Source organism: Lactuca virosa, chromosome 1 (genome assembly GCF_052849685.1).
Source record: "Lactuca virosa cultivar CGN04683 chromosome 1, Lactuca_virosa_CGN04683_v6, whole genome shotgun sequence".
In the NCBI taxonomy this organism is placed as follows: domain Eukaryota; kingdom Viridiplantae; phylum Streptophyta; class Magnoliopsida; order Asterales; family Asteraceae; genus Lactuca; species Lactuca virosa.
In genome coordinates, this window is record NC_136426.1 from 261,978,002 (window position 1) to 262,000,326 (window position 22,325).

The 22,325-nt window shown below is 47.8% G+C and overlaps 65 non-coding genes across 65 annotated transcripts; all 65 read left to right on the forward strand.

Annotated features, from left to right (window-relative positions):
- Window positions 1–26: 26 nt before the first annotated feature.
- LOC145146955 (5S ribosomal RNA) lies at window positions 27–145 on the forward strand. Its single transcript, XR_013727875.1, has one exon. It is a non-coding gene; the product is annotated as a 5S ribosomal RNA (ribosomal RNA).
- A 227-nt stretch (window positions 146–372) lies between these two features.
- LOC145148459 (5S ribosomal RNA) lies at window positions 373–491 on the forward strand. The gene has a single exon (XR_013729342.1). It is a non-coding gene; the product is annotated as a 5S ribosomal RNA (ribosomal RNA).
- Window positions 492–721: 230 nt separating this feature from the next.
- Window positions 722–840, forward strand: LOC145153401 (5S ribosomal RNA). Its single transcript, XR_013733912.1, has one exon. It is a non-coding gene; the product is annotated as a 5S ribosomal RNA (ribosomal RNA).
- A 226-nt stretch (window positions 841–1,066) lies between these two features.
- LOC145145619 (5S ribosomal RNA) lies at window positions 1,067–1,185 on the forward strand. The gene has a single exon (XR_013726583.1). It is a non-coding gene; the product is annotated as a 5S ribosomal RNA (ribosomal RNA).
- Window positions 1,186–1,412: 227 nt separating this feature from the next.
- Window positions 1,413–1,531, forward strand: LOC145135675 (5S ribosomal RNA). Its single transcript, XR_013719956.1, has one exon. It is a non-coding gene; the product is annotated as a 5S ribosomal RNA (ribosomal RNA).
- Window positions 1,532–1,764: 233 nt separating this feature from the next.
- Window positions 1,765–1,883, forward strand: LOC145143566 (5S ribosomal RNA). Its single transcript, XR_013724597.1, has one exon. It is a non-coding gene; the product is annotated as a 5S ribosomal RNA (ribosomal RNA).
- A 219-nt stretch (window positions 1,884–2,102) lies between these two features.
- Window positions 2,103–2,221, forward strand: LOC145147563 (5S ribosomal RNA). Its single transcript, XR_013728462.1, has one exon. It is a non-coding gene; the product is annotated as a 5S ribosomal RNA (ribosomal RNA).
- Window positions 2,222–2,446: 225 nt separating this feature from the next.
- On the forward strand, window positions 2,447–2,565 carry LOC145153402 (5S ribosomal RNA). The gene has a single exon (XR_013733913.1). It is a non-coding gene; the product is annotated as a 5S ribosomal RNA (ribosomal RNA).
- Window positions 2,566–2,796: 231 nt separating this feature from the next.
- LOC145145621 (5S ribosomal RNA) lies at window positions 2,797–2,915 on the forward strand. The gene has a single exon (XR_013726584.1). It is a non-coding gene; the product is annotated as a 5S ribosomal RNA (ribosomal RNA).
- A 229-nt stretch (window positions 2,916–3,144) lies between these two features.
- On the forward strand, window positions 3,145–3,263 carry LOC145155478 (5S ribosomal RNA). Its single transcript, XR_013735916.1, has one exon. It is a non-coding gene; the product is annotated as a 5S ribosomal RNA (ribosomal RNA).
- Window positions 3,264–3,481: 218 nt separating this feature from the next.
- LOC145155871 (5S ribosomal RNA) lies at window positions 3,482–3,600 on the forward strand. Its single transcript, XR_013736299.1, has one exon. It is a non-coding gene; the product is annotated as a 5S ribosomal RNA (ribosomal RNA).
- A 226-nt stretch (window positions 3,601–3,826) lies between these two features.
- On the forward strand, window positions 3,827–3,945 carry LOC145147797 (5S ribosomal RNA). Its single transcript, XR_013728686.1, has one exon. It is a non-coding gene; the product is annotated as a 5S ribosomal RNA (ribosomal RNA).
- A 225-nt stretch (window positions 3,946–4,170) lies between these two features.
- On the forward strand, window positions 4,171–4,289 carry LOC145149233 (5S ribosomal RNA). The gene has a single exon (XR_013730085.1). It is a non-coding gene; the product is annotated as a 5S ribosomal RNA (ribosomal RNA).
- Window positions 4,290–4,521: 232 nt separating this feature from the next.
- Window positions 4,522–4,640, forward strand: LOC145145107 (5S ribosomal RNA). The gene has a single exon (XR_013726097.1). It is a non-coding gene; the product is annotated as a 5S ribosomal RNA (ribosomal RNA).
- A 219-nt stretch (window positions 4,641–4,859) lies between these two features.
- On the forward strand, window positions 4,860–4,978 carry LOC145147565 (5S ribosomal RNA). Its single transcript, XR_013728464.1, has one exon. It is a non-coding gene; the product is annotated as a 5S ribosomal RNA (ribosomal RNA).
- A 231-nt stretch (window positions 4,979–5,209) lies between these two features.
- LOC145152806 (5S ribosomal RNA) lies at window positions 5,210–5,328 on the forward strand. Its single transcript, XR_013733331.1, has one exon. It is a non-coding gene; the product is annotated as a 5S ribosomal RNA (ribosomal RNA).
- A 219-nt stretch (window positions 5,329–5,547) lies between these two features.
- LOC145146957 (5S ribosomal RNA) lies at window positions 5,548–5,666 on the forward strand. Its single transcript, XR_013727877.1, has one exon. It is a non-coding gene; the product is annotated as a 5S ribosomal RNA (ribosomal RNA).
- A 226-nt stretch (window positions 5,667–5,892) lies between these two features.
- LOC145148460 (5S ribosomal RNA) lies at window positions 5,893–6,011 on the forward strand. Its single transcript, XR_013729343.1, has one exon. It is a non-coding gene; the product is annotated as a 5S ribosomal RNA (ribosomal RNA).
- Window positions 6,012–6,241: 230 nt separating this feature from the next.
- Window positions 6,242–6,360, forward strand: LOC145153403 (5S ribosomal RNA). Its single transcript, XR_013733914.1, has one exon. It is a non-coding gene; the product is annotated as a 5S ribosomal RNA (ribosomal RNA).
- A 227-nt stretch (window positions 6,361–6,587) lies between these two features.
- Window positions 6,588–6,706, forward strand: LOC145145623 (5S ribosomal RNA). Its single transcript, XR_013726586.1, has one exon. It is a non-coding gene; the product is annotated as a 5S ribosomal RNA (ribosomal RNA).
- Window positions 6,707–6,933: 227 nt separating this feature from the next.
- Window positions 6,934–7,052, forward strand: LOC145135681 (5S ribosomal RNA). The gene has a single exon (XR_013719960.1). It is a non-coding gene; the product is annotated as a 5S ribosomal RNA (ribosomal RNA).
- A 233-nt stretch (window positions 7,053–7,285) lies between these two features.
- On the forward strand, window positions 7,286–7,404 carry LOC145143567 (5S ribosomal RNA). Its single transcript, XR_013724598.1, has one exon. It is a non-coding gene; the product is annotated as a 5S ribosomal RNA (ribosomal RNA).
- A 219-nt stretch (window positions 7,405–7,623) lies between these two features.
- Window positions 7,624–7,742, forward strand: LOC145147566 (5S ribosomal RNA). The gene has a single exon (XR_013728465.1). It is a non-coding gene; the product is annotated as a 5S ribosomal RNA (ribosomal RNA).
- A 225-nt stretch (window positions 7,743–7,967) lies between these two features.
- LOC145153404 (5S ribosomal RNA) lies at window positions 7,968–8,086 on the forward strand. The gene has a single exon (XR_013733915.1). It is a non-coding gene; the product is annotated as a 5S ribosomal RNA (ribosomal RNA).
- A 231-nt stretch (window positions 8,087–8,317) lies between these two features.
- LOC145145624 (5S ribosomal RNA) lies at window positions 8,318–8,436 on the forward strand. Its single transcript, XR_013726587.1, has one exon. It is a non-coding gene; the product is annotated as a 5S ribosomal RNA (ribosomal RNA).
- A 229-nt stretch (window positions 8,437–8,665) lies between these two features.
- On the forward strand, window positions 8,666–8,784 carry LOC145155491 (5S ribosomal RNA). Its single transcript, XR_013735928.1, has one exon. It is a non-coding gene; the product is annotated as a 5S ribosomal RNA (ribosomal RNA).
- A 218-nt stretch (window positions 8,785–9,002) lies between these two features.
- Window positions 9,003–9,121, forward strand: LOC145155872 (5S ribosomal RNA). The gene has a single exon (XR_013736300.1). It is a non-coding gene; the product is annotated as a 5S ribosomal RNA (ribosomal RNA).
- A 226-nt stretch (window positions 9,122–9,347) lies between these two features.
- On the forward strand, window positions 9,348–9,466 carry LOC145147799 (5S ribosomal RNA). The gene has a single exon (XR_013728688.1). It is a non-coding gene; the product is annotated as a 5S ribosomal RNA (ribosomal RNA).
- Window positions 9,467–9,691: 225 nt separating this feature from the next.
- Window positions 9,692–9,810, forward strand: LOC145149234 (5S ribosomal RNA). The gene has a single exon (XR_013730086.1). It is a non-coding gene; the product is annotated as a 5S ribosomal RNA (ribosomal RNA).
- Window positions 9,811–10,042: 232 nt separating this feature from the next.
- Window positions 10,043–10,161, forward strand: LOC145145108 (5S ribosomal RNA). The gene has a single exon (XR_013726098.1). It is a non-coding gene; the product is annotated as a 5S ribosomal RNA (ribosomal RNA).
- Window positions 10,162–10,381: 220 nt separating this feature from the next.
- Window positions 10,382–10,500, forward strand: LOC145147567 (5S ribosomal RNA). The gene has a single exon (XR_013728466.1). It is a non-coding gene; the product is annotated as a 5S ribosomal RNA (ribosomal RNA).
- Window positions 10,501–10,728: 228 nt separating this feature from the next.
- On the forward strand, window positions 10,729–10,847 carry LOC145152807 (5S ribosomal RNA). The gene has a single exon (XR_013733333.1). It is a non-coding gene; the product is annotated as a 5S ribosomal RNA (ribosomal RNA).
- Window positions 10,848–11,066: 219 nt separating this feature from the next.
- LOC145146958 (5S ribosomal RNA) lies at window positions 11,067–11,185 on the forward strand. The gene has a single exon (XR_013727878.1). It is a non-coding gene; the product is annotated as a 5S ribosomal RNA (ribosomal RNA).
- Window positions 11,186–11,412: 227 nt separating this feature from the next.
- LOC145148461 (5S ribosomal RNA) lies at window positions 11,413–11,531 on the forward strand. Its single transcript, XR_013729344.1, has one exon. It is a non-coding gene; the product is annotated as a 5S ribosomal RNA (ribosomal RNA).
- A 230-nt stretch (window positions 11,532–11,761) lies between these two features.
- On the forward strand, window positions 11,762–11,880 carry LOC145153405 (5S ribosomal RNA). The gene has a single exon (XR_013733916.1). It is a non-coding gene; the product is annotated as a 5S ribosomal RNA (ribosomal RNA).
- Window positions 11,881–12,107: 227 nt separating this feature from the next.
- LOC145145625 (5S ribosomal RNA) lies at window positions 12,108–12,226 on the forward strand. Its single transcript, XR_013726588.1, has one exon. It is a non-coding gene; the product is annotated as a 5S ribosomal RNA (ribosomal RNA).
- A 227-nt stretch (window positions 12,227–12,453) lies between these two features.
- LOC145135683 (5S ribosomal RNA) lies at window positions 12,454–12,572 on the forward strand. The gene has a single exon (XR_013719965.1). It is a non-coding gene; the product is annotated as a 5S ribosomal RNA (ribosomal RNA).
- A 233-nt stretch (window positions 12,573–12,805) lies between these two features.
- Window positions 12,806–12,924, forward strand: LOC145154015 (5S ribosomal RNA). The gene has a single exon (XR_013734502.1). It is a non-coding gene; the product is annotated as a 5S ribosomal RNA (ribosomal RNA).
- A 219-nt stretch (window positions 12,925–13,143) lies between these two features.
- LOC145147568 (5S ribosomal RNA) lies at window positions 13,144–13,262 on the forward strand. Its single transcript, XR_013728467.1, has one exon. It is a non-coding gene; the product is annotated as a 5S ribosomal RNA (ribosomal RNA).
- A 225-nt stretch (window positions 13,263–13,487) lies between these two features.
- Window positions 13,488–13,606, forward strand: LOC145153407 (5S ribosomal RNA). Its single transcript, XR_013733917.1, has one exon. It is a non-coding gene; the product is annotated as a 5S ribosomal RNA (ribosomal RNA).
- A 227-nt stretch (window positions 13,607–13,833) lies between these two features.
- Window positions 13,834–13,952, forward strand: LOC145145626 (5S ribosomal RNA). Its single transcript, XR_013726589.1, has one exon. It is a non-coding gene; the product is annotated as a 5S ribosomal RNA (ribosomal RNA).
- A 229-nt stretch (window positions 13,953–14,181) lies between these two features.
- On the forward strand, window positions 14,182–14,300 carry LOC145155503 (5S ribosomal RNA). Its single transcript, XR_013735939.1, has one exon. It is a non-coding gene; the product is annotated as a 5S ribosomal RNA (ribosomal RNA).
- Window positions 14,301–14,518: 218 nt separating this feature from the next.
- Window positions 14,519–14,637, forward strand: LOC145155873 (5S ribosomal RNA). Its single transcript, XR_013736301.1, has one exon. It is a non-coding gene; the product is annotated as a 5S ribosomal RNA (ribosomal RNA).
- A 227-nt stretch (window positions 14,638–14,864) lies between these two features.
- On the forward strand, window positions 14,865–14,983 carry LOC145147800 (5S ribosomal RNA). Its single transcript, XR_013728689.1, has one exon. It is a non-coding gene; the product is annotated as a 5S ribosomal RNA (ribosomal RNA).
- A 225-nt stretch (window positions 14,984–15,208) lies between these two features.
- On the forward strand, window positions 15,209–15,327 carry LOC145149235 (5S ribosomal RNA). Its single transcript, XR_013730087.1, has one exon. It is a non-coding gene; the product is annotated as a 5S ribosomal RNA (ribosomal RNA).
- A 232-nt stretch (window positions 15,328–15,559) lies between these two features.
- On the forward strand, window positions 15,560–15,678 carry LOC145145109 (5S ribosomal RNA). Its single transcript, XR_013726099.1, has one exon. It is a non-coding gene; the product is annotated as a 5S ribosomal RNA (ribosomal RNA).
- A 229-nt stretch (window positions 15,679–15,907) lies between these two features.
- On the forward strand, window positions 15,908–16,026 carry LOC145135690 (5S ribosomal RNA). Its single transcript, XR_013719967.1, has one exon. It is a non-coding gene; the product is annotated as a 5S ribosomal RNA (ribosomal RNA).
- A 232-nt stretch (window positions 16,027–16,258) lies between these two features.
- LOC145143568 (5S ribosomal RNA) lies at window positions 16,259–16,377 on the forward strand. The gene has a single exon (XR_013724599.1). It is a non-coding gene; the product is annotated as a 5S ribosomal RNA (ribosomal RNA).
- A 219-nt stretch (window positions 16,378–16,596) lies between these two features.
- LOC145147569 (5S ribosomal RNA) lies at window positions 16,597–16,715 on the forward strand. The gene has a single exon (XR_013728468.1). It is a non-coding gene; the product is annotated as a 5S ribosomal RNA (ribosomal RNA).
- Window positions 16,716–16,940: 225 nt separating this feature from the next.
- LOC145153408 (5S ribosomal RNA) lies at window positions 16,941–17,059 on the forward strand. Its single transcript, XR_013733918.1, has one exon. It is a non-coding gene; the product is annotated as a 5S ribosomal RNA (ribosomal RNA).
- A 230-nt stretch (window positions 17,060–17,289) lies between these two features.
- LOC145145627 (5S ribosomal RNA) lies at window positions 17,290–17,408 on the forward strand. The gene has a single exon (XR_013726590.1). It is a non-coding gene; the product is annotated as a 5S ribosomal RNA (ribosomal RNA).
- A 229-nt stretch (window positions 17,409–17,637) lies between these two features.
- LOC145155515 (5S ribosomal RNA) lies at window positions 17,638–17,756 on the forward strand. The gene has a single exon (XR_013735950.1). It is a non-coding gene; the product is annotated as a 5S ribosomal RNA (ribosomal RNA).
- Window positions 17,757–17,986: 230 nt separating this feature from the next.
- LOC145147540 (5S ribosomal RNA) lies at window positions 17,987–18,105 on the forward strand. The gene has a single exon (XR_013728439.1). It is a non-coding gene; the product is annotated as a 5S ribosomal RNA (ribosomal RNA).
- Window positions 18,106–18,335: 230 nt separating this feature from the next.
- LOC145155526 (5S ribosomal RNA) lies at window positions 18,336–18,454 on the forward strand. Its single transcript, XR_013735961.1, has one exon. It is a non-coding gene; the product is annotated as a 5S ribosomal RNA (ribosomal RNA).
- Window positions 18,455–18,672: 218 nt separating this feature from the next.
- On the forward strand, window positions 18,673–18,791 carry LOC145142553 (5S ribosomal RNA). Its single transcript, XR_013723599.1, has one exon. It is a non-coding gene; the product is annotated as a 5S ribosomal RNA (ribosomal RNA).
- A 228-nt stretch (window positions 18,792–19,019) lies between these two features.
- LOC145147801 (5S ribosomal RNA) lies at window positions 19,020–19,138 on the forward strand. The gene has a single exon (XR_013728690.1). It is a non-coding gene; the product is annotated as a 5S ribosomal RNA (ribosomal RNA).
- Window positions 19,139–19,363: 225 nt separating this feature from the next.
- LOC145149236 (5S ribosomal RNA) lies at window positions 19,364–19,482 on the forward strand. Its single transcript, XR_013730088.1, has one exon. It is a non-coding gene; the product is annotated as a 5S ribosomal RNA (ribosomal RNA).
- Window positions 19,483–19,714: 232 nt separating this feature from the next.
- LOC145145110 (5S ribosomal RNA) lies at window positions 19,715–19,833 on the forward strand. The gene has a single exon (XR_013726100.1). It is a non-coding gene; the product is annotated as a 5S ribosomal RNA (ribosomal RNA).
- A 220-nt stretch (window positions 19,834–20,053) lies between these two features.
- On the forward strand, window positions 20,054–20,172 carry LOC145147570 (5S ribosomal RNA). The gene has a single exon (XR_013728469.1). It is a non-coding gene; the product is annotated as a 5S ribosomal RNA (ribosomal RNA).
- Window positions 20,173–20,399: 227 nt separating this feature from the next.
- Window positions 20,400–20,518, forward strand: LOC145152808 (5S ribosomal RNA). Its single transcript, XR_013733334.1, has one exon. It is a non-coding gene; the product is annotated as a 5S ribosomal RNA (ribosomal RNA).
- A 219-nt stretch (window positions 20,519–20,737) lies between these two features.
- LOC145146959 (5S ribosomal RNA) lies at window positions 20,738–20,856 on the forward strand. The gene has a single exon (XR_013727879.1). It is a non-coding gene; the product is annotated as a 5S ribosomal RNA (ribosomal RNA).
- A 227-nt stretch (window positions 20,857–21,083) lies between these two features.
- LOC145148462 (5S ribosomal RNA) lies at window positions 21,084–21,202 on the forward strand. Its single transcript, XR_013729345.1, has one exon. It is a non-coding gene; the product is annotated as a 5S ribosomal RNA (ribosomal RNA).
- Window positions 21,203–21,431: 229 nt separating this feature from the next.
- On the forward strand, window positions 21,432–21,550 carry LOC145155538 (5S ribosomal RNA). Its single transcript, XR_013735973.1, has one exon. It is a non-coding gene; the product is annotated as a 5S ribosomal RNA (ribosomal RNA).
- A 230-nt stretch (window positions 21,551–21,780) lies between these two features.
- Window positions 21,781–21,899, forward strand: LOC145144207 (5S ribosomal RNA). Its single transcript, XR_013725221.1, has one exon. It is a non-coding gene; the product is annotated as a 5S ribosomal RNA (ribosomal RNA).
- A 231-nt stretch (window positions 21,900–22,130) lies between these two features.
- LOC145155551 (5S ribosomal RNA) lies at window positions 22,131–22,249 on the forward strand. Its single transcript, XR_013735985.1, has one exon. It is a non-coding gene; the product is annotated as a 5S ribosomal RNA (ribosomal RNA).
- The last annotated feature ends 76 nt before the right edge of the window (window positions 22,250–22,325 follow it).

A 22,325-nucleotide genomic window follows, 5' to 3' on the forward strand; every position in this document is an offset into this window, starting at 1 on the left:
AAAGCAATAAGCATGGATAGTATTTCGGGTGCTATCATACCAGCACTAATGCACCGGATCCCATCAGAACTCCAAAGTCAAGCGTGCTTGGGCGAGAATAGTACTAGGATGGGTGACCCCCTGGGAAGTCCTCGTGTTGCACCCCCCCTTTTTCGTTGTCCGTTTGCGTTTTTTTAGATTTTACGTGCGGTTTTTTTTTGTTTTTTTTTTCTTGCTATTTCTATGCTCGGGTGGCCTCCGTTTCATGGTTCATGGTCTTCGTATTTTTGGAACGGAGCCGATCGGTCACGTGGGTCCCACGCCTCGCGTACGAAAACAAAGGAGGTTCTGCGTCTTTTAAGACATACAAGCAATAAGCATGGATAGTATTTCGGGTGTGATCATACCAGCACTAATGCACCGGATCCCATCAGAACTCCGCAGTAAAGCGTGCTTGGGCGAGAGTAGTACTAGGATGGGTGACCCCCTGGGAAGTCCTCGTGTTGGACCCCCCTTTTTCGTTGTCCGTTTGCGTTTTTTTAGATTTTACGTGCGGTTTTTTTTTGTTTTTTTTTTCTTTCTTGCTATTTCTATGCTCGGGTGGCCTTCGTTTCATGGTTCATGGTCTTCGTATTTTTGGAACGGAGCCGATCGGTCACGTGGGTCCCACGTCTCGCGTACGAAAACAAAGGAGGTTCTGCGTCTTTTAAGACATACAAGCAATAAGCATGGATAGTATTTCGGGTGCGATCATACCAGCACTAATGCACCGGATCCCATCAGAACTCCGCAGTTAAGCGTGCTTGGGCGAGAGTAGTACTAGGATGGGTGACCCCTTGGGAAGTCCTCGTGTTGCACCCCCCCCTTTTTCGTTGTCCGTTTACGTTTTTTTAGATTTTACGTGCGTTTTCTTTTTGTTTTTTTTCTTGCTATTTCTATGCTCGGGTGGCCTCCGTTTCATGGTTCATGGTCTTCGTATTATTGGAACGGAGCCGATCGGTCACGTGGGTCCCACGCCTCGCGTACGAAAACAAAGGAGGTTCTGTGTCTTTTAAGACATACAAGCAATAAGCATGGACAGTATTTCGGGTGCGATCATACCAGCACTAATGCACCGGATCCCATCAGAACTCCGCAGTTAAGCGTGCTTGGGAGAGAGTAGTACTAGGATGGGTGACCCCATGGGAAGTCCTCGTGTTGCACCCCCCTTTTTCGTTGTCCGTTTGCGTTTTTTTAGATTTTACGTGCGGTTTTTTTTGTTTTTTTTCTTTCTTGCTATTTCTATGCTCGGGTGGCCTCCGCTTCATGGTTGATGGTCTTCGTATTTTTGGAACGGAGCTGATCGGTCACGTGGGTCCCACGCCTCGCGTACGAAAACAAAGGAGGTTCTGCGTCTTTTAAGACATACAAGCAATAAGCATGGATAGTATTTCGGGTGCGATCATACCAGCACTAATGCACCGGATCCCATCAGAACTCCGCAGTTAAGCGCGCTTGGGCGAGAGTAGTACTAGGATGGGTGACCCCCTGGGAAGTCCTCGTGTTGCACCCCCCTTTTTCGTTGTCCGTTTGCGTTTTTTTAGATTTTACGTGCGGTTTTGTTTTTGTTTTTTTTTTTTCTTTCTTGCTATTTCTATGCTCGGGTGGCCTTCGTTTCATGGTTCATGGTCTTCGTATTTTTGGAACGGAGCCGATCGGTCACGTGGGTCCCACGCCTCGCGTACGAAAACAAAGGAGGTTCTGCGTCTTTTAAGACATACAAGCAATAAGCATGGATAGTATTTCGGGTGCGATCATACCAGCACTAATGCACCGGATCCCATCAGAACTCCGCAGTTAAGCGTGCTTGGGCGAGAGTAGTACTAGGATGGGTGACCCCCTGGGAAGTCCTCATGTTGCACCCCCCTTTTTCGTTGCGCGTTTGCGTTTTTTTAGATTTTACGTGCAGTTTTTTTTTGTTTCTTGCTATTTCTATGCTCGGGTGGCCTCCGCTTCATGGTTGAAGGTTTTCGTATTTTTGGAACGGAGCCGATCGGTCACGTGGGTCCCACGCCTCGCGTACGAAAACAAAGGAGGTTCTGCGTCTTTTAAGACATAAAAGCAATAAGCATGGATAGTATTTCGGGTGCTATCATACCAGCACTAATGCACCGGATCCCATCAGAACTCCGCAGTTAAGCGTGCTTGGGCGAGAGTAGTACTAGGATGTGTGACCCCCTGGGAAGTCCTCGTGTTGCACCCCCCCTTTTTCGTTGCCCGTTTGCGTTTTTTTAGATTTTACGTGCGGTTTTTTTTTGTTTTCTTTCTTGCTATTTCTATGCTCGGGTGGCCACCGCTTCATGGTTGATGGTTTTCGTATTTTTGGAACGGAGCCGATCGGTCACGTGGGTCCCACGTCTCGCGTACGAAAACAAAGGAGGTTCTGCTTCTTTTAAGACATAAAAGCAATAAGCATGGATAGTATTTCGGGTGCGATCATACCAGCACTAATGCACCGGATCCCATCAGAACTCCGCAGTTAAGCGTGCTTGGGCGAGAGTAGTACTAGGATGGGTGACCCCTTGGGAAGTCCTCGTGTTGCACCCCCCCCCCCCTTTTTCGTTGTCCGTTTGCGTTTTTTTAGATTTTACGTGCGTTTTTTTTTTGTTTTTTTTTCTTGCTATTTCTATGCTCGGGTGGCCTCCGTTTCATGGTTCATGGTCTTCGTATTTTTGGAACGGAGCCGATCGGTCACGTGGGTCCCACGCCTCGCGTACGAAAACAAAGGAGGTTCTGTGTCTTTTAAGACATACAAGCAATAAGCATGGACAGTATTTCGGGTGCGATCATACCAGCACTAATGCACCGGATCCCATCAGAACTCCGCAGTTAAGCGTGCTTGGGAGAGAGTAGTACTAGGATGGGTGACCCCATGGGAAGTCCTCGTGTTGCACCCCCCTTTTTCGTTGTCCGTTTGCGTTTTTTTAGATTTTACGTGCGGTTTTTTTTTGTTTTTTTTTCTTTCTTGCTATTTCTATGCTCGGGTGGCCTCCGCTTCATGGTTGATGGTTTTCGTATTTTTGGAACGGAGCCGATCGGTCACGTGGGTCCCACGCCTCGCGTACGAAAACAAAGGAGGTTCTGCGTCTTTTAAGACATAAAAGCAATAAGCATGGATAGTATTTCGGGTGCGATCATACCAGCACTAATGCACCGGATCCCATCAGAACTCCGCAGTTAAGCGTGCTTGGGCGAGAGTAGTACTAGGATGGGTGACCCCCTGGGAAGTCCTCGTGTTGCACCCCCTTTTTCGTTGTCCGTTTGCGTTTTTTTAGATTTCACGTGCGGTTTTTTTTTCTTTCTTGCTATTTCTATGCTCGGGTGGCCTCCGCTTCATGGTTGAAGGTTTTCGTATTTTTGGAACGGAGCCGATCGGTCACGTGGGTCGCACGCCTCGCGTACGAAAACAAAGGAGGTTCTGCGTCTTTTAAGACATAAAAGCAATAAGCATGGATAGTATTTCGGGTGCTATCATACCAGCACTAATGCACCGGATCCCATCAGAACTCCGCAGTTAAGCGTGCTTGGGCGAGAGTAGTACTAGGATGGGTGACCCCCTGGGAAGTCCTCGTGTTGCACCCCCCCCCTTTTTCGTTGCCCGTTTACGTTTTTTTAGATTTTACGTGCGATTTTTTTTGTTTTCTTTCTTGCTATTTCTATGCTCGGGTGGCCACCGCTTCATGGTTGATGGTTTTCGTATTTTTGGAACGGAGCCGATCGGTCACGTGGGTCCCACGTCTCGCGTACGAAAACAAAGGAGGTTCTGCGTCTTTTAAGACATAAAAGCAATAAGCATGGATAGTATTTCGAGTGCGATCATACCAGCACTAATGCACCGTATCCCATCAGAACTCCGCAGTTAAGCGTGCTAGGGCGAGAGTAGTACTAGGATGGGTGACCCCCTGGGAAGTCCTCGTGTTGCACCCCCCCTTTTTCGTTGTCCGTTTGCGTTTTATTAGATTTTACGTGCGGTTTTTTTTTGTTTTTTTTCTTGCTATTTCTATGCTCGGGTGGCCTCCGTTTCATGGTTCATGGTCTTCGTATTTTTGGAACGGAGCCGATCGGTCACGTGGGTCCCACGCCTCGCGTACGAAAACAAAGGAGGTTCTGTGTCTTTTAAGACATACAAGCAATAAGCATGGACAATATTTCGGGTGTGATCATAACAGCACTAATGCACCGGATCCCATCAGAACACCGCAGTTAAGCGTGCTTGGGCGAGAGTAGTACTAGGATGGGTGACCCCCTGGGAAGTCCTCGTGTTGCACCCCCCTTTTTCGTTGTCCGTTTGCGTTTTTTTAGATTTTACGTGCGGTTTTTTTTTTTGTTTTTTTTTTCTTTTTTGCTATTTCTATGCTCGGGTGGCCTTCGTTTCATGGTTCATGGTCTTCGTATTTTTGGAACGGAGCCGATCGGTCATGTGGGTCCCACGCCTCGCGTACGAAAACAAAGGAGGTTCTGCGTCTTTTAAGACATACAAGCAATAAGCATGGATAGTATTTCGGGTGCGATCATACCAGCACTAACGCACCGGATCCCATCAGAACTCCGCAGTTAAGCGTGCTTGGGCGAGAGTAGTACTAGGATGTGTGACCCCCTGGGAAGTCCTCGTGTTGCACCCCCCTTTTTCGTTGTCCGTTTGCGTTTTTTTTAGATTTCACGTGCTGTTTTATTTCTTTCTTGCTATTTCTATGCTCGGGTGGCCTCCGCTTCATGGTTGAAGGTTTTCGTATTTTTGGAACGGAGCCGATCGGTCACGTGGGTCCCACGCCTCGCGTACGAAAACAAAGGAGGTTCTGCGTCTTTTAAGACATAAAAGCAATAAGCATGGATAGTATTTCGGGTGCTATCATACCAGCACTAATGCACCGGATCCCATCAGAACTCCGCAGTTAAGCGTGCTTGGGCGAGAGTAGTACTAGGATGTGTGACCCCCTGGGAAGTCCTCGTGTTGCACCCCCCCCCCCCCTTTTTCGCTGCCCGTTTGCGTTTTTTTAGATTTTACGTGCGGTTTTTTTTTGTTTTCTTTCTTGCTATTTCTATGCTCGGGTGGCCACCGCTTCATGGTTGATGGTTTTCGTATTTTTGGAACGGAGCCGATCGGTCACGTGGGTCCTACGTCTCGCGTACGAAAACAAAGGAGGTTCTGCGTCTTTTAAGACATAAAAGCAATAAGCATGGATAGTATTTCGGGTGCGATCATACCAGCACTAATGCACCGGATCCCATCAGAACTCCGCAGTTAAGCGTGCTTGGGCGAGAGTAGTACTAGGATGGGTGACCCCATGGGAAGTCCTCGTGTTGCACCCCCCTTTTTCGTTGTCCGTTTGCGTTTTTTTAGATTTCACGTGCGGATTTTTTTTCTTTCTTGCTATTTCTATGCTCGGGTGGCCTCCGCTTCATGGTTGAAGGTTTTCGTATTTTTGGAACGGAGCCGATCGGTCACGTGGGTCCCACGCCTCGCGTACGAAAACAAAGGAGGTTCTGCGTCTTTTAAGACATAAAAGCAATAAGCATGGATAGTATTTCGGGTGCTATCATACCAGCACTAATGCACCGGATCCCATCAGAACTCCAAAGTCAAGCGTGCTTGGGCGAGAATAGTACTAGGATGGGTGACCCCCTGGGAAGTCCTCGTGTTGCACCCCCCCTTTTTCGTTGTCCGTTTGCGTTTTTTTAGATTTTACGTGCGGTTTTTTTTGTTTTTTTTTTCTTGCTATTTCTATGCTCGGGTGGCCTCCGTTTCATGGTTCATGGTCTTCGTATTTTTGGAACGGAGCCGATCGGTCACGTGGGTCCCACGCCTCGCGTACGAAAACAAAGGAGGTTCTGCGTCTTTTAAGACATACAAGCAATAAGCATGGATAGTATTTCGGGTGTGATCATACCAGCACTAATGCACCGGATCCCATCAGAACTCCGCAGTAAAGCGTGCTTGGGCGAGAGTAGTACTAGGATGGGTGACCCCCTGGGAAGTCCTCGTGTTGGACCCCCCTTTTTCGTTGTCCGTTTGCGTTTTTTTAGATTTTACGTGCGGTTTTTTTTTGTTTTTTTTTTCTTTCTTGCTATTTCTATGCTCGGGTGGCCTTCGTTTCATGGTTCATGGTCTTCGTATTTTTGGAACGGAGCCGATCGGTCACGTGGGTCCCACGTCTCGCGTACGAAAACAAAGGAGGTTCTGCGTCTTTTAAGACATACAAGCAATAAGCATGGATAGTATTTCGGGTGCGATCATACCAGCACTAATGCACCGGATCCCATCAGAACTCCGCAGTTAAGCGTGCTTGGGCGAGAGTAGTACTAGGATGGGTGACCCCTTGGGAAGTCCTCGTGTTGCACCCCCCCCTTTTTCGTTGTCCGTTTACGTTTTTTTAGATTTTACGTGCGTTTTCTTTTTGTTTTTTTTTCTTGCTATTTCTATGCTCGGGTGGCCTCCGTTTCATGGTTCATGGTCTTCGTATTATTGGAACGGAGCCGATCGGTCACGTGGGTCCCACGCCTCGCGTACGAAAACAAAGGAGGTTCTGTGTCTTTTAAGACATACAAGCAATAAGCATGGACAGTATTTCGGGTGCGATCATACCAGCACTAATGCACCGGATCCCATCAGAACTCCGCAGTTAAGCGTGCTTGGGAGAGAGTAGTACTAGGATGGGTGACCCCATGGGAAGTCCTCGTGTTGCACCCCCCTTTTTCGTTGTCCGTTTGCGTTTTTTTAGATTTTACGTGCGGTTTTTTTTGTTTTTTTTCTTTCTTGCTATTTCTATGCTCGGGTGGCCTCCGCTTCATGGTTGATGGTCTTCGTATTTTTGGAACGGAGCTGATCAGTCACGTGGGTCCCACGCCTCGCGTACGAAAACAAAGGAGGTTCTGCGTCTTTTAAGACATACAAGCAATAAGCATGGATAGTATTTCGGGTGCGATCATACCAGCACTAATGCACCGGATCCCATCAGAACTCCGCAGTTAAGCGCGCTTGGGCGAGAGTAGTACTAGGATGGGTGACCCCCTGGGAAGTCCTCGTGTTGCACCCCCCTTTTTCGTTGTCCGTTTGCGTTTTTTTAGATTTTACGTGCGGTTTTGTTTTTGTTTTTTTTTTTTCTTTCTTGCTATTTCTATGCTCGGGTGGCCTTCGTTTCATGGTTCATGGTCTTCGTATTTTTGGAACGGAGCCGATCGGTCACGTGGGTCCCACGCCTCGCGTACGAAAACAAAGGAGGTTCTGCGTCTTTTAAGACATACAAGCAATAAGCATGGATAGTATTTCGGGTGCGATCATACCAGCACTAATGCACCGGATCCCATCAGAACTCCGCAGTTAAGCGTGCTTGGGCGAGAGTAGTACTAGGATGGGTGACCCCCTGGGAAGTCCTCATGTTGCACCCCCCTTTTTCGTTGCGCGTTTGCGTTTTTTTAGATTTTACGTGCAGTTTTTTTTTGTTTCTTGCTATTTCTATGCTCGGGTGGCCTCCGCTTCATGGTTGAAGGTTTTCGTATTTTTGGAACGGAGCCGATCGGTCACGTGGGTCCCACGCCTCGCGTACGAAAACAAAGGAGGTTCTGCGTCTTTTAAGACATAAAAGCAATAAGCATGGATAGTATTTCGGGTGCTATCATACCAGCACTAATGCACCGGATCCCATCAGAACTCCGCAGTTAAGCGTGCTTGGGCGAGAGTAGTACTAGGATGTGTGACCCCCTGGGAAGTCCTCGTGTTGCACCCCCCCTTTTTCGTTGCCCGTTTGCGTTTTTTTAGATTTTACGTGCGGTTTTTTTTTGTTTTCTTTCTTGCTATTTCTATGCTCGGGTGGCCACCGCTTCATGGTTGATGGTTTTCGTATTTTTGGAACGGAGCCGATCGGTCACGTGGGTCCCACGTCTCGCGTACGAAAACAAAGGAGGTTCTGCTTCTTTTAAGACATAAAAGCAATAAGCATGGATAGTATTTCGGGTGCGATCATACCAGCACTAATGCACCGGATCCCATCAGAACTCCGCAGTTAAGCGTGCTTGGGCGAGAGTAGTACTAGGATGGGTGACCCCTTGGGAAGTCCTCGTGTTGCACCCCCCCCCCCCTTTTTCGTTGTCCGTTTGCGTTTTTTTAGATTTTACGTGCGTTTTTTTTTTGTTTTTTTTTCTTGCTATTTCTATGCTCGGGTGGCCTCCGTTTCATGGTTCATGGTCTTCGTATTTTTGGAACGGAGCCGATCGGTCACGTGGGTCCCACGCCTCGCGTACGAAAACAAAGGAGGTTCTGTGTCTTTTAAGACATACAAGCAATAAGCATGGACAGTATTTCGGGTGCGATCATACCAGCACTAATGCACCGGATCCCATCAGAACTCCGCAGTTAAGCGTGCTTGGGAGAGAGTAGTACTAGGATGGGTGACCCCATGGGAAGTCCTCGTGTTGCACCCCCCTTTTTCGTTGTCCGTTTGCGTTTTTTTAGATTTTACGTGCGGTTTTTTTTTGTTTTTTTTTCTTTCTTGCTATTTCTATGCTCGGGTGGCCTCCGCTTCATGGTTGATGGTTTTCGTATTTTTGGAACGGAGCCGATCGGTCACGTGGGTCCCACGCCTCGCGTACGAAAACAAAGGAGGTTCTGCGTCTTTTAAGACATAAAAGCAATAAGCATGGATAGTATTTCGGGTGCGATCATACCAGCACTAATGCACCGGATCCCATCAGAACTCCGCAGTTAAGCGTGCTTGGGCGAGAGTAGTACTAGGATGGGTGACCCCCTGGGAAGTCCTCGTGTTGCACCCCCTTTTTCGTTGTCCGTTTGCGTTTTTTTAGATTTCACGTGCGGTTTTTTTTTCTTTCTTGCTATTTCTATGCTCGGGTGGCCTCCGCTTCATGGTTGAAGGTTTTCGTATTTTTGGAACGGAGCCGATCGGTCACGTGGGTCGCACGCCTCGCGTACGAAAACAAAGGAGGTTCTGCGTCTTTTAAGACATAAAAGCAATAAGCATGGATAGTATTTCGGGTGCTATCATACCAGCACTAATGCACCGGATCCCATCAGAACTCCGCAGTTAAGCGTGCTTGGGCGAGAGTAGTACTAGGATGGGTGACCCCCTGGGAAGTCCTCGTGTTGCACCCCCCCCCTTTTTCGTTGCCCGTTTACGTTTTTTTAGATTTTACGTGCGATTTTTTTTGTTTTCTTTCTTGCTATTTCTATGCTCGGGTGGCCACCGCTTCATGGTTGATGGTTTTCGTATTTTTGGAACGGAGCCGATCGGTCACGTGGGTCCCACGTCTCGCGTACGAAAACAAAGGAGGTTCTGCGTCTTTTAAGACATAAAAGCAATAAGCATGGATAGTATTTCGAGTGCGATCATACCAGCACTAATGCACCGTATCCCATCAGAACTCCGCAGTTAAGCGTGCTAGGGCGAGAGTAGTACTAGGATGGGTGACCCCCTGGGAAGTCCTCGTGTTGCACCCCCCCTTTTTCGTTGTCCGTTTGCGTTTTATTAGATTTTACGTGCGGTTTTTTTTTGTTTTTTTTCTTGCTATTTCTATGCTCGGGTGGCCTCCGTTTCATGGTTCATGGTCTTCGTATTTTTGGAACGGAGCCGATCGGTCACGTGGGTCCCACGCCTCGCGTACGAAAACAAAGGAGGTTCTGTGTCTTTTAAGACATACAAGCAATAAGCATGGACAATATTTCGGGTGTGATCATAACAGCACTAATGCACCGGATCCCATCAGAACACCGCAGTTAAGCGTGCTTGGGCGAGAGTAGTACTAGGATGGGTGACCCCCTGGGAAGTCCTCGTGTTGCACCCCCCTTTTTCGTTGTCCGTTTGCGTTTTTTTAGATTTTACGTGCGGTTTTTTTTTTTGTTTTTTTTTTCTTTTTTGCTATTTCTATGCTCGGGTGGCCTTCGTTTCATGGTTCATGGTCTTCGTATTTTTGGAACGGAGCCGATCGGTCATGTGGGTCCCACGCCTCGCGTACGAAAACAAAGGAGGTTCTGCGTCTTTTAAGACATACAAGCAATAAGCATGGATAGTATTTCGGGTGCGATCATACCAGCACTAACGCACCGGATCCCATCAGAACTCCGCAGTTAAGCGTGCTTGGGCGAGAGTAGTACTAGGATGTGTGACCCCCTGGGAAGTCCTCGTGTTGCACCCCCCTTTTTCGTTGTCCGTTTGCGTTTTTTTTAGATTTCACGTGCTGTTTTTTTTTCTTTCTTGCTATTTCTATGCTCGGGTGGCCTCCGCTTCATGGTTGAAGGTTTTCGTATTTTTGGAACGGAGCCGATCGGTCACGTGGGTCCCACGCCTCGCGTACGAAAACAAAGGAGGTTCTGCGTCTTTTAAGACATAAAAGCAATAAGCATGGATAGTATTTCGGGTGCTATCATACCAGCACTAATGCACCGGATCCCATCAGAACTCCGCAGTTAAGCGTGCTTGGGCGAGAGTAGTACTAGGATGTGTGACCCCCTGGGAAGTCCTCGTGTTGCACCCCCCCCCCTTTTTCGCTGCCCGTTTGCGTTTTTTTAGATTTTACGTGCGGTTTTTTTTTGTTTTCTTTCTTGCTATTTCTATGCTCGGGTGGCCACCGCTTCATGGTTGATGGTTTTCGTATTTTTGGAACGGAGCCGATCGGTCACGTGGGTCCTACGTCTCGCGTACGAAAACAAAGGAGGTTCTGCGTCTTTTAAGACATAAAAGCAATAAGCATGGATAGTATTTCGGGTGCGATCATACCAGCACTAATGCACCGGATCCCATCAGAACTCCGCAGTTAAGCGTGCTTGGGCGAGAGTAGTACTAGGATGGGTGACCCCATGGGAAGTCCTCGTGTTGCACCCCCCTTTTTCGTTGTCCGTTTGCGTTTTTTTAGATTTCACGTGCGGATTTTTTTTCTTTCTTGCTATTTCTATGCTCGGGTGGCCTCCGCTTCATGGTTGAAGGTTTTCGTATTTTTGGAACGGAGCCGATCGGTCACGTGGGTCCCACGCCTCGCGTACGAAAACAAAGGAGGTTCTGCGTCTTTTAAGACATAAAAGCAATAAGCATGGATAGTATTTCGGGTGCTATCATACCAGCACTAATGCACCGGATCCCATCAGAACTCCAAAGTCAAGCGTGCTTGGGCGAGAATAGTACTAGGATGGGTGACCCCCTGGGAAGTCCTCGTGTTGCACCCCGCCTTTTTCGTTGTCCGTTTGCGTTTTTTTAGATTTTACGTGCGGTTTTTTTTTGTTTTTTTTTTCTTGCTATTTCTATGCTCGGGTGGCCTCCGTTTCATGGTTCATGGTCTTCGTATTTTTGGAACGGAGCCGATCGGTCACGTGGGTCCCACGCCTCGCGTACGAAAACAAAGGAGGTTCTGCGTCTTTTAAGACATACAAGCAATAAGCATGGATAGTATTTCGGGTGTGATCATACCAGCACTAATGCACCGGATCCCATCAGAACTCCGCAGTAAAGCGTGCTTGGGCGAGAGTAGTACTAGGATGGGTGACCCCCTGGGAAGTCCTCGTGTTGGACCCCCCTTTTTCGTTGTCCGTTTACGTTTTTTTAGATTTTACGTGCGGTTTTTTTTTGTTTTTTTTTTCTTTCTTGCTATTTCTATGCTCGGGTGGCCTTCGTTTCATGGTTCATGGTCTTCGTATTTTTGGAACGGAGCCGATCGGTCACGTGGGTCCCACGTCTCGCGTACGAAAACAAAGGAGGTTCTGCGTCTTTTAAGACATACAAGCAATAAGCATGGATAGTATTTCGGGTGCGATCATACCAGCACTAATGCACCGGATCCCATCAGAACTCCGCAGTTAAGCGTGCTTGGGCGAGAGTAGTACTAGGATGGGTGACCCCTTGGGAAGTCCTCGTGTTGCACCCCCCCCTTTTTCGTTGTCCGTTTACGTTTTTTTAGATTTTACGTGCGTTTTCTTTTTGTTTTTTTTTCTTGCTATTTCTATGCTCGGGTGGCCTCCGTTTCATGGTTCATGGTCTTCGTATTATTGGAACGGAGCCGATCGGTCACGTGGGTCCCACGCCTCGCGTACGAAAACAAAGGAGGTTCTGTGTCTTTTAAGACATACAAGCAATAAGCATGGACAGTATTTCGGGTGCGATCATACCAGCACTAATGCACCGGATCCCATCAGAACTCCGCAGTTAAGCGTGCTTGGGAGAGAGTAGTACTAGGATGGGTGACCCCATGGGAAGTCCTCGTGTTGCACCCCCCTTTTTCGTTGTCCGTTTGCGTTTTTTTAGATTTTACGTGCGGTTTTTTTTGTTTTTTTTCTTTCTTGCTATTTCTATGCTCGGGTGGCCTCCGCTTCATGGTTGATGGTCTTCGTATTTTTGGAACGGAGCTGATCGGTCACGTGGGTCCCACGCCTCGCGTACGAAAACAAAGGAGGTTCTGCGTCTTTTAAGACATACAAGCAATAAGCATGGATAGTATTTCGGGTGCGATCATACCAGCACTAATGCACCGGATCCCATCAGAACTCCGCAGTTAAGCGCGCTTGGGCGAGAGTAGTACTAGGATGGGTGACCCCCTGGGAAGTCCTCGTGTTGCACCCCCCTTTTTCGTTGTCCGTTTGCGTTTTTTTAGATTTTACGTGCGGTTTTGTTTTTGTTTTTTTTTTTTCTTTCTTGCTATTTCTATGCTCGGGTGGCCTTCGTTTCATGGTTCATGGTCTTCGTATTTTTGGAACGGAGCCGATCGGTCACGTGGGTCCCACGCCTCGCGTACGAAAACAAAGGAGGTTCTGCGTCTTTTAAGACATACAAGCAATAAGCATGGATAGTATTTCGGGTGCGATCATACCAGCACTAATGCACCGGATCCCATCAGAACTCCGCAGTTAAGCGTGCTTGGGTGAGAGTAGTACTAGGATGGGTGACCCCCTGGGAAGTCCTCATGTTGCACCCCCCTTTTTCGTTGCGCGTTTGCGTTTTTTTAGATTTTACGTGAAGTTTTTTTTTGTTTCTTGCTATTTCTATGCTCGGGTGGCCTCCGCTTCATGGTTGAAGGTTTTCGTATTTTTGGAACGGAGCCGATCGGTCACGTGGGTCCCACGCCTCGCGTACGAAAACAAAGGAGGTTCTGCGTCTTTTAAGACATAAAAGCAATAAGCATGGATAGTATTTCGGGTGCTATCATACCAGCACTAATGCACCGGATCCCATCAGAACTCCGCAGTTAAGCGTGCTTGGGCGAGAGTAGTACTAGGATGTGTGACCCCCTGGGAAGTCCTCGTGTTGCACCCCCCCTTTTTCGTTGCCCGTTTGCGTTTTTTTAGATTTTACGTGCGGTTTTTTTTTGTTTTCTTTCTTGCTATTTCTATGCTCGGGTGGCCACCGCTTCATGGTTGATGGTTTTCGTATTTTTGGAACGGAGCCGATCGGTCACGTGGGTCCCACGTCTCGCGTACGAAAACAAAGGTGGTTCTGCTTCTTTTAAGACATAAAAGCAATAAGCATGGATAGTATTTCGGGTGCGATCATACCAGCACTAATGCACCGGATCCCATCAGAACTCCGCAGTTAAGCGTGCTTGGGCGAGAGTAGTACTAGGATGGGTGACCCCTTGGGAAGTCCTCGTGTTGCACCCCCCCCTTTTTCGTTGTCCGTTTGCGTTTTTTTAGATTTTACGTGCGTTTTTTTTTTGTTTTTTTTTCTTGCTATTTCTATGCTCGGGTGGCCTCCGTTTCATGGTTCATGGTCTTCGTATTTTTGGAACGGAGCCGATCGGTCACGTGGGTCCCACGCCTCGCGTACGAAAACAAAGGAGGTTCTGTGTCTTTTAAGACATACAAGCAATAAGCATGGACAGTATTTCGGGTGCGATCATACCAGCACTAATGCACCGGATCCCATCAGAACTCCGCAGTTAAGCGTGCTTGGGAGAGAGTAGTACTAGGATGGGTGACCCCATGGGAAGTCCTCGTGTTGCACCCCCCTTTTTCGTTGTCCGTTTGCGTTTTTTTAGATTTTACGTGCGGTTTTTTTTTGTTTTTTTTTCTTTCTTGCTATTTCTATGCTCGGGTGGCCTCCGCTTCATGGTTGATGGTTTTCGTATTTTTGGAACGGAGCCGATCGGTCACGTGGGTCCCACGCCTCGCGTACGAAAACAAAGGATGTTCTGCGTCTTTTAAGACATAAAAGCAATAAGCATGGATAGTATTTCGGGTGCGATCATACCAGCACTAATGCACCGGATCCCATCAGAACTCCGCAGTTAAGCGTGCTTGGGCGAGAGTAGTACTAGGATGGGTGACCCCCTGGGAAGTCCTCGTGTTGCACCCCCTTTTTCGTTGTCCGTTTGCGTTTTTTTAGATTTCACGTGCGGTTTTTTTTTCTTTCTTGCTATTTCTATGCTCGGGTGGCCTCCGCTTCATGGTTGAAGGTTTTCGTATTTTTGGAACGGAGCCGATCGGTCACGTGGGTCGCACGCCTCGCGTACGAAAACAAAGGAGGTTCTGCGTCTTTTAAGACATAAAAGCAATAAGCATGGATAGTATTTCGGGTGCTATCATACCAGCACTAATGCACCGGATCCCATCAGAACTCCGCAGTTAAGCGTGCTTGGGCGAGAGTAGTACTAGGATGGGTGACCCCCTGGGAAGTCCTCGTGTTGCACCCCCCCCCCTTTTTCGTTGCCCGTTTACGTTTTTTTAGATTTTACGTGCGATTTTTTTTGTTTTCTTTCTTGCTATTTCTATGCTCGGGTGGCCACCGCTTCATGGTTGATGGTTTTCGTATTTTTGGAACGGAGCCGATCGGTCACGTGGGTCCCACGTCTCGCGTACGAAAACAAAGGAGGTTCTGCGTCTTTTAAGACATAAAAGCAATAAGCATGGATAGTATTTCGAGTGCGATCATACCAGCACTAATGCACCGTATCCCATCAGAACTCCGCAGTTAAGCGTGCTAGGGCGAGAGTAGTACTAGGATGGGTGACCCCCTGGGAAGTCCTCGTGTTGCACCCCCCCTTTTTCGTTGTCCGTTTGCGTTTTATTAGATTTTACGTGCGGTTTTTTTTTGTTTTTTTTCTTGCTATTTCTATGCTCGGGTGGCCTCCGTTTCATGGTTCATGGTCTTCGTATTTTTGGAACGGAGCCGATCGGTCACGTGGGTCCCACGCCTCGCGTACGAAAACAAAGGAGGTTCTGTGTCTTTTAAGACATACAAGCAATAAGCATGGACAATATTTCGGGTGTGATCATAACAGCACTAATGCACCGGATCCCATCAGAACACCGCAGTTAAGCGTGCTTGGGCGAGAGTAGTACTAGGATGGGTGACCCCCTGGGAAGTCCTCGTGTTGCACCCCCCTTTTTCGTTGTCCGTTTGCGTTTTTTTAGATTTTACGTGCGGTTTTTTTTTTTGTTTTTTTTTTCTTTTTTGCTATTTCTATGCTCGGGTGGCCTTCGTTTCATGGTTCATGGTCTTCGTATTTTTGGAACGGAGCCGATCGGTCATGTGGGTCCCACGCCTCGCGTACGAAAACAAAGGAGGTTCTGCGTCTTTTAAGACATACAAGCAATAAGCATGGATAGTATTTCGGGTGCGATCATACCAGCACTAACGCACCGGATCCCATCAGAACTCCGCAGTTAAGCGTGCTTGGGCGAGAGTAGTACTAGGATGTGTGACCCCCTGGGAAGTCCTCGTGTTGCACCCCCCTTTTTCGTTGTCCGTTTGCGTTTTTTTAGATTTTACGTGCGGTTTTTTTTTGTTTTTTTTTCTTTCTTGCTATTTCTATGCTCGGGTGGCCTCCGCTTCATGGTTGATGGTTTTCGTATTTTTGGAACGGAGCCGATCGGTCACGTGGGTCCCACGCCTCGCGTACGAAAACAAAGGAGGTTCTGCGTCTTTTAAGACATACAAGCAATAAGCATGGATAGTATTTCGGGTGCGATCATACCAGCACTAATGCACCGGATCCCATCAGAACTCCGCAGTTAAGCGCGCTTGGGCGAGAGTAGTACTAGGATGGGTGACCCCCTGGGAAGTCCTCGTGTTGCACCCCCCTTTTTCGTTGTCCGTTTGCGTTTTTTTAGATTTTACGTGCGGTTTTGTTTTTGTTTTTTTTTTTCTTTCTTGCTATTTCTATGCTCGGGTGGCCTTCGTTTCATGGTTCATGGTCTTCGTATTTTTGGAACGGAGCCGATCGGTCACGTGGGTCCCACGCCTCGCGTACGAAAACAAAGGAGGTTCTGCGTCTTTTAAGACATACAAGCAATAAGCATGGATAGTATTTCGGGTGCGATCATACCAGCACTAATGCACCGGATCCCATCAGAACTCCGCAGTTAAGCGTGCTTGGGCGAGAGTAGTACTAGGATGGGTGACCCCCTGGGAAGTCCTCATGTTGCACCCCCCTTTTTCGTTGCGCGTTTGCGTTTTTTTAGATTTTACGTGCAGTTTTTTTTTGTTTCTTGCTATTTCTATGCTCGGGTGGCCTCCGCTTCATGGTTGAAGGTTTTCGTATTTTTGGAACGGAGCCGATCGGTCACGTGGGTCCCACGCCTCGCGTACGAAAACAAAGGAGGTTCTGCGTCTTTTAAGACATAAAAGCAATAAGCATGGATAGTATTTCGGGTGCTATCATACCAGCACTAATGCACCGGATCCCATCAGAACTCCGCAGTTAAGCGTGCTTGGGCGAGAGTAGTACTAGGATGTGTGACCCCCTGGGAAGTCCTCGTGTTGCACCCCCCCTTTTTCGTTGCCCGTTTGCGTTTTTTTAGATTTTACGTGCGGTTTTTTTTTGTTTTCTTTCTTGCTATTTCTATGCTCGGGTGGCCACCGCTTCATGGTTGATGGTTTTCGTATTTTTGGAACGGAGCCGATCGGTCACGTGGGTCCCACGTCTCGCGTACGAAAACAAAGGAGGTTCTGCTTCTTTTAAGACATAAAAGCAATAAGCATGGATAGTATTTCGGGTGCGATCATACCAGCACTAATGCACCGGATCCCATCAGAACTCCGCAGTTAAGCGTGCTTGGGCGAGAGTAGTACTAGGATGGGTGACCCCTTGGGAAGTCCTCGTGTTGCACCCCCCCCCCCTTTTTCGTTGTCCGTTTGCGTTTTTTTAGATTTTACGTGCGTTTTTTTTTTGTTTTTTTTTCTTGCTATTTCTATGCTCGGGTGGCCTCCGTTTCATGGTTCATGGTCTTCGTATTTTTGGAACGGAGCCGATCGGTCACGTGGGTCCCACGCCTCGCGTACGAAAACAAAGGAGGTTCTGTGTCTTTTAAGACATACAAGCAATAAGCATGGACAGTATTTCGGGTGCGATCATACCAGCACTAATGCACCGGATCCCATCAGAACTCCGCAGTTAAGCGTGCTTGGGAGAGAGTAGTACTAGGATGGGTGACCCCATGGGAAGTCCTCGTGTTGCACCCCCCTTTTTCGTTGTCCGTTTGCGTTTTTTTAGATTTTACGTGCGGTTTTTTTTTGTTTTTTTTTCTTTCTTGCTATTTCTATGCTCGGGTGGCCTCCGCTTCATGGTTGATGGTCTTTGTATTTTTGGAACGGAGCTGATCGGTCACGTGGGTCCCACGCCTCGCGTACGAAAACAAAGGAGGTTCTGCGTCTTTTAAGACATACAAGCAATAAGCATGGATAGTATTTCGGGTGCGATCATACCAGCACTAATGCACCGGATCCCATCAGAACTCCGCAGTTAAGCGTGCTTGGGCGAGAGTAGTACTAGGATGGGTGACCCCCTGGGAAGTCCTCGTGTTGCACCCCCCTTTTTCGTTGTCCGTTTGCGTTTTTTTAGATTTTACGTGCGGTTTTTTTTTGTTTTTTTTTTCTTTCTTGCTATTTCTATGCTCGGGTGGCCTTCGTTTCATGGTTCATGGTCTTCGTATTTTTGGAACGGAGCCGATCGGTCACGTGGGTCTCACGCCTCGCGTACGAAAACAAAGGAGGTTCTGCGTCTTTTAAGACATACAAGCAATAAGCATGGATAGTATTTCGGGTGCGATCATACCAGCACTAATGCACCGGATCGCATCAGAACTCCGCAGTTAAGCGTGCTTGGGCGAGAGTAGTACTAGGATGGATGACCCCGTGGGAAGTCCTTGTGTTGCACCCCCCTTTTTCGTTGTCCGTTTGCGTTTTTTTAGATTTTACGTGCGGTTTTTTTTTTGTTTTTTTTTCTTTCTTGCTATTTCTATGCTCGGGTGGCCTCCGCTTCATGGTTGATGGTTTTCGTATTTTTGGAACGGAGCCGATCGGTCACGTGGGTCCCACGCCTCGCGTACGAAAACAAAGGAGGTTCTGCGTCTTTTAAGACATAAAAGCAATAAGCATGGATAGTATTTCGGGTGCGATCATACCAGCACTAATGCACCGGATCCCATCAGAACTCCGCAGTTAAGCGTGCTTGGGCGAGAGTAGTACTAGGATGGGTGACCCCCTGGGAAGTCCTCGTGTTGCACCCCCTTTTTCGTTGTCCGTTTGCGTTTTTTTAGATTTCACGTGCGGTTTTTTTTTCTTTCTTGCTATTTCTATGCTCGGGTGGCCTCCGCTTCATGGTTGAAGGTTTTCGTATTTTTGGAACGGAGCCGATCGGTCACGTGGGTCGCACGCCTCGCGTACGAAAACAAAGGAGGTTCTGCGTCTTTTAAGACATAAAAGCAATAAGCATGGATAGTATTTCGGGTGCCATCATACCAGCACTAATGCACCGGATCCCATCAGAACTCCGCAGTTAAGCGTGCTTGGGCGAGAGTAGTACTAGGATGGGTGACCCCCTGGGAAGTCCTCGTGTTGCACCCCCCCCCCCTTTTTCGTTGCCCGTTTACGTTTTTTTAGATTTTACGTGCGATTTTTTTTGTTTTCTTTCTTGCTATTTCTATGCTCGGGTGGCCACCGCTTCATGGTTGATGGTTTTCGTATTTTTGGAACGGAGCCGATCGGTCACGTGGGTCCCACGTCTCGCGTACGAAAACAAAGGAGGTTCTGCGTCTTTTAAGACATAAAAGCAATAAGCATGGATAGTATTTCGAGTGCGATCATACCAGCACTAATGCACCGTATCCCATCAGAACTCCGCAGTTAAGCGTGCTAGGGCGAGAGTAGTACTAGGATGGGTGACCCCCTGGGAAGTCCTCGTGTTGCACCCCCCCTTTTTCGTTGTCCGTTTGCGTTTTATTAGATTTTACGTGCGGTTTTTTTTTGTTTTTTTTCTTGCTATTTCTATGCTCGGGTGGCCTCCGTTTCATGGTTCATGGTCTTCGTATTTTTGGAACGGAGCCGATCGGTCACGTGGGTCCCACGCCTCGCGTACGAAAACAAAGGAGGTTCTGTGTCTTTTAAGACATACAAGCAATAAGCATGGACAATATTTCGGGTGTGATCATAACAGCACTAATGCACCGGATCCCATCAGAACACCGCAGTTAAGCGTGCTTGGGCGAGAGTAGTACTAGGATGGGTGACCCCCTGGGAAGTCCTCGTGTTGCACCCCCCTTTTTCGTTGTCCGTTTGCGTTTTTTTAGATTTTACGTGCGGTTTTTTTTTTTGTTTTTTTTTTCTTTTTTGCTATTTCTATGCTCGGGTGGCCTTCGTTTCATGGTTCATGGTCTTCGTATTTTTGGAACGGAGCCGATCGGTCATGTGGGTCCCACGCCTCGCGTACGAAAACAAAGGAGGTTCTGCGTCTTTTAAGACATACAAGCAATAAGCATGGATAGTATTTCGGGTGCGATCATACCAGCACTAACGCACCGGATCCCATCAGAACTCCGCAGTTAAGCGTGCTTGGGCGAGAGTAGTACTAGGATGTGTGACCCCCTGGGAAGTCCTCGTGTTGCACCCCCCTTTTTCGTTGTCCGTTTGCGTTTTTTTTAGATTTCACGTGCTGTTTTTTTTTCTTTCTTGCTATTTCTATGCTCGGGTGGCCTCCGCTTCATGGTTGAAGGTTTTCGTATTTTTGGAACGGAGCCGATCGGTCACGTGGGTCCCACGCCTCGCGTACGAAAACAAAGGAGGTTCTGCGTCTTTTAAGACATAAAAGCAATAAGCATGGATAGTATTTCGGGTGCTATCATACCAGCACTAATGCACCGGATCCCATCAGAACTCCGCAGTTAAGCGTGCTTGGGCGAGAGTAGTACTAGGATGTGTGACCCCCTGGGAAGTCCTCGTGTTGCACCCCCCCCCTTTTTCGCTGCCCGTTTGCGTTTTTTTAGATTTTACGTGCGGTTTTTTTTTGTTTTCTTTCTTGCTATTTCTATGCTCGGGTGGCCACCGCTTCATGGTTGATGGTTTTCGTATTTTTGGAACGGAGCCGATCGGTCACGTGGGTCCTACGTCTCGCGTACGAAAACAAAGGAGGTTCTGCGTCTTTTAAGACATAAAAGCAATAAGCATGGATAGTATTTCGGGTGCGATCATACCAGCACTAATGCACCGGATCCCATCAGAACTCCGCAGTTAAGCGTGCTTGGGCGAGAGTAGTACTAGGATGGGTGACCCCATGGGAAGTCCTCGTGTTGCACCCCCCTTTTTCGTTGTCCGTTTGCGTTTTTTTAGATTTCACGTGCGGTTTTTTTTTCTTTCTTGCTATTTCTATGCTCGGGTGGCCTCCGCTTCATGGTTGAAGGTTTTCGTATTTTTGGAACGGAGCCGATCGGTCACGTGGGTCCCACGCCTCGCGTACGAAAACAAAGGAGGTTCTGCGTCTTTTAAGACATAAAAGCAATAAGCATGGATAGTATTTCGGGTGCTATCATACCAGCACTAATGCACCGGATCCCATCAGAACTCCAAAGTCAAGCGTGCTTGGGCGAGAATAGTACTAGGATGGGTGACCCCCTGGGAAGTCCTCGTGTTGCACCCCCCCTTTTTCGTTGTCCGTTTGCGTTTTTTTAGATTTTACGTGCGGTTTTTTTTTGTTTTTTTTTTCTTGCTATTTCTATGCTCGGGTGGCCTCCGTTTCATGGTTCATGGTCTTCGTATTTTTGGAACGGAGCCGATCGGTCACGTGGGTCCCACGCCTCGCGTACGAAAACAAAGGAGGTTCTGCGTCTTTTAAGACATACAAGCAATAAGCATGGATAGTATTTCGGGTGTGATCATACCAGCACTAATGCACCGGATCCCATCAGAACTCCGCAGTAAAGCGTGCTTGGGCGAGAGTAGTACTAGGATGGGTGACCCCCTGGGAAGTCCTCGTGTTGGACCCCCTTTTTCGTTGTCCGTTTGCGTTTTTTTAGATTTTACGTGCGGTTTTTTTTTGTTTTTTTTTTCTTTCTTGCTATTTCTATGCTCGGGTGGCCTTCGTTTCATGGTTCATGGTCTTCGTATTTTTGGAACGGAGCCGATCGGTCACGTGGGTCCCACGCCTCGCGTACGAAAACAAAGGAGGTTCTGCGTCTTTTAAGACATACAAGCAATAAGCATGGATAGTATTTCGGGTGCGATCATACCAGCACTAATGCACCGGATCCCATCAGAACTCCGCAGTTAAGCGTGCTTGGGCGAGAGTAGTACTAGGATGGGTGACCCCCTGGGAAGTCCTCGTGTTGCACCCCCCTTTTTCGTTGCGCGTTTGCGTTTTTTTAGATTTTACGTGCAGTTTTTTTTTGTTTTTTTTTTCTTTCTTGCTATTTCTATGCTCGGGTGGCCTCCGTTTCATGGTTCATGGTGTTCGTATTTTTGGAACGGAGCCGATCGGTCACGTGGGTCCCACGCCTCGCGTACGAAAACAAAGGAGGTTCTGCGTCTTTTAAGACATACAAGCAATAAGCATGGATAGTATTTCGGGTGCGATCATACCAGCACTAATGCACCGGATCGCATCAGAACTCCGCAGTTAAGCGTGCTTGGGCGAGAGTAGTACTAGGATGGGTGACCCCCTGGGAAGTCCTTGTGTTGCACCCCCCTTTTTCGTTGTCCGTTTGCGTTTTTTTAGATTTTACGTGCGGTTTTTTTTTTTGTTTTTTTTTCTTTCTTGCTATTTCTATGCTCGGGTGGCCTCCGCTTCATGGTTGATGGTTTTCGTATTTTTGGAACGGAGCCGATCGGTCACGTGGGTCCCACGCCTCGCGTACGAAAACAAAGGAGGTTCTGCGTCTTTTAAGACATAAAAGCAATAAGCATGGATAGTATTTCGGGTGCGATCATACCAGCACTAATGCACCGGATCCCATCAGAACTCCGCAGTTAAGCGTGCTTGGGCGAGAGTAGTACTAGGATGGGTGACCCCCTGGGAAGTCCTCGTGTTGCACCCCCCCTTTTTCGTTGTCCGTTTGCGTTTTTTTAGATTTCACGTGCGGTTTTTTTTTCTTTCTTGCTATTTCAATGCTC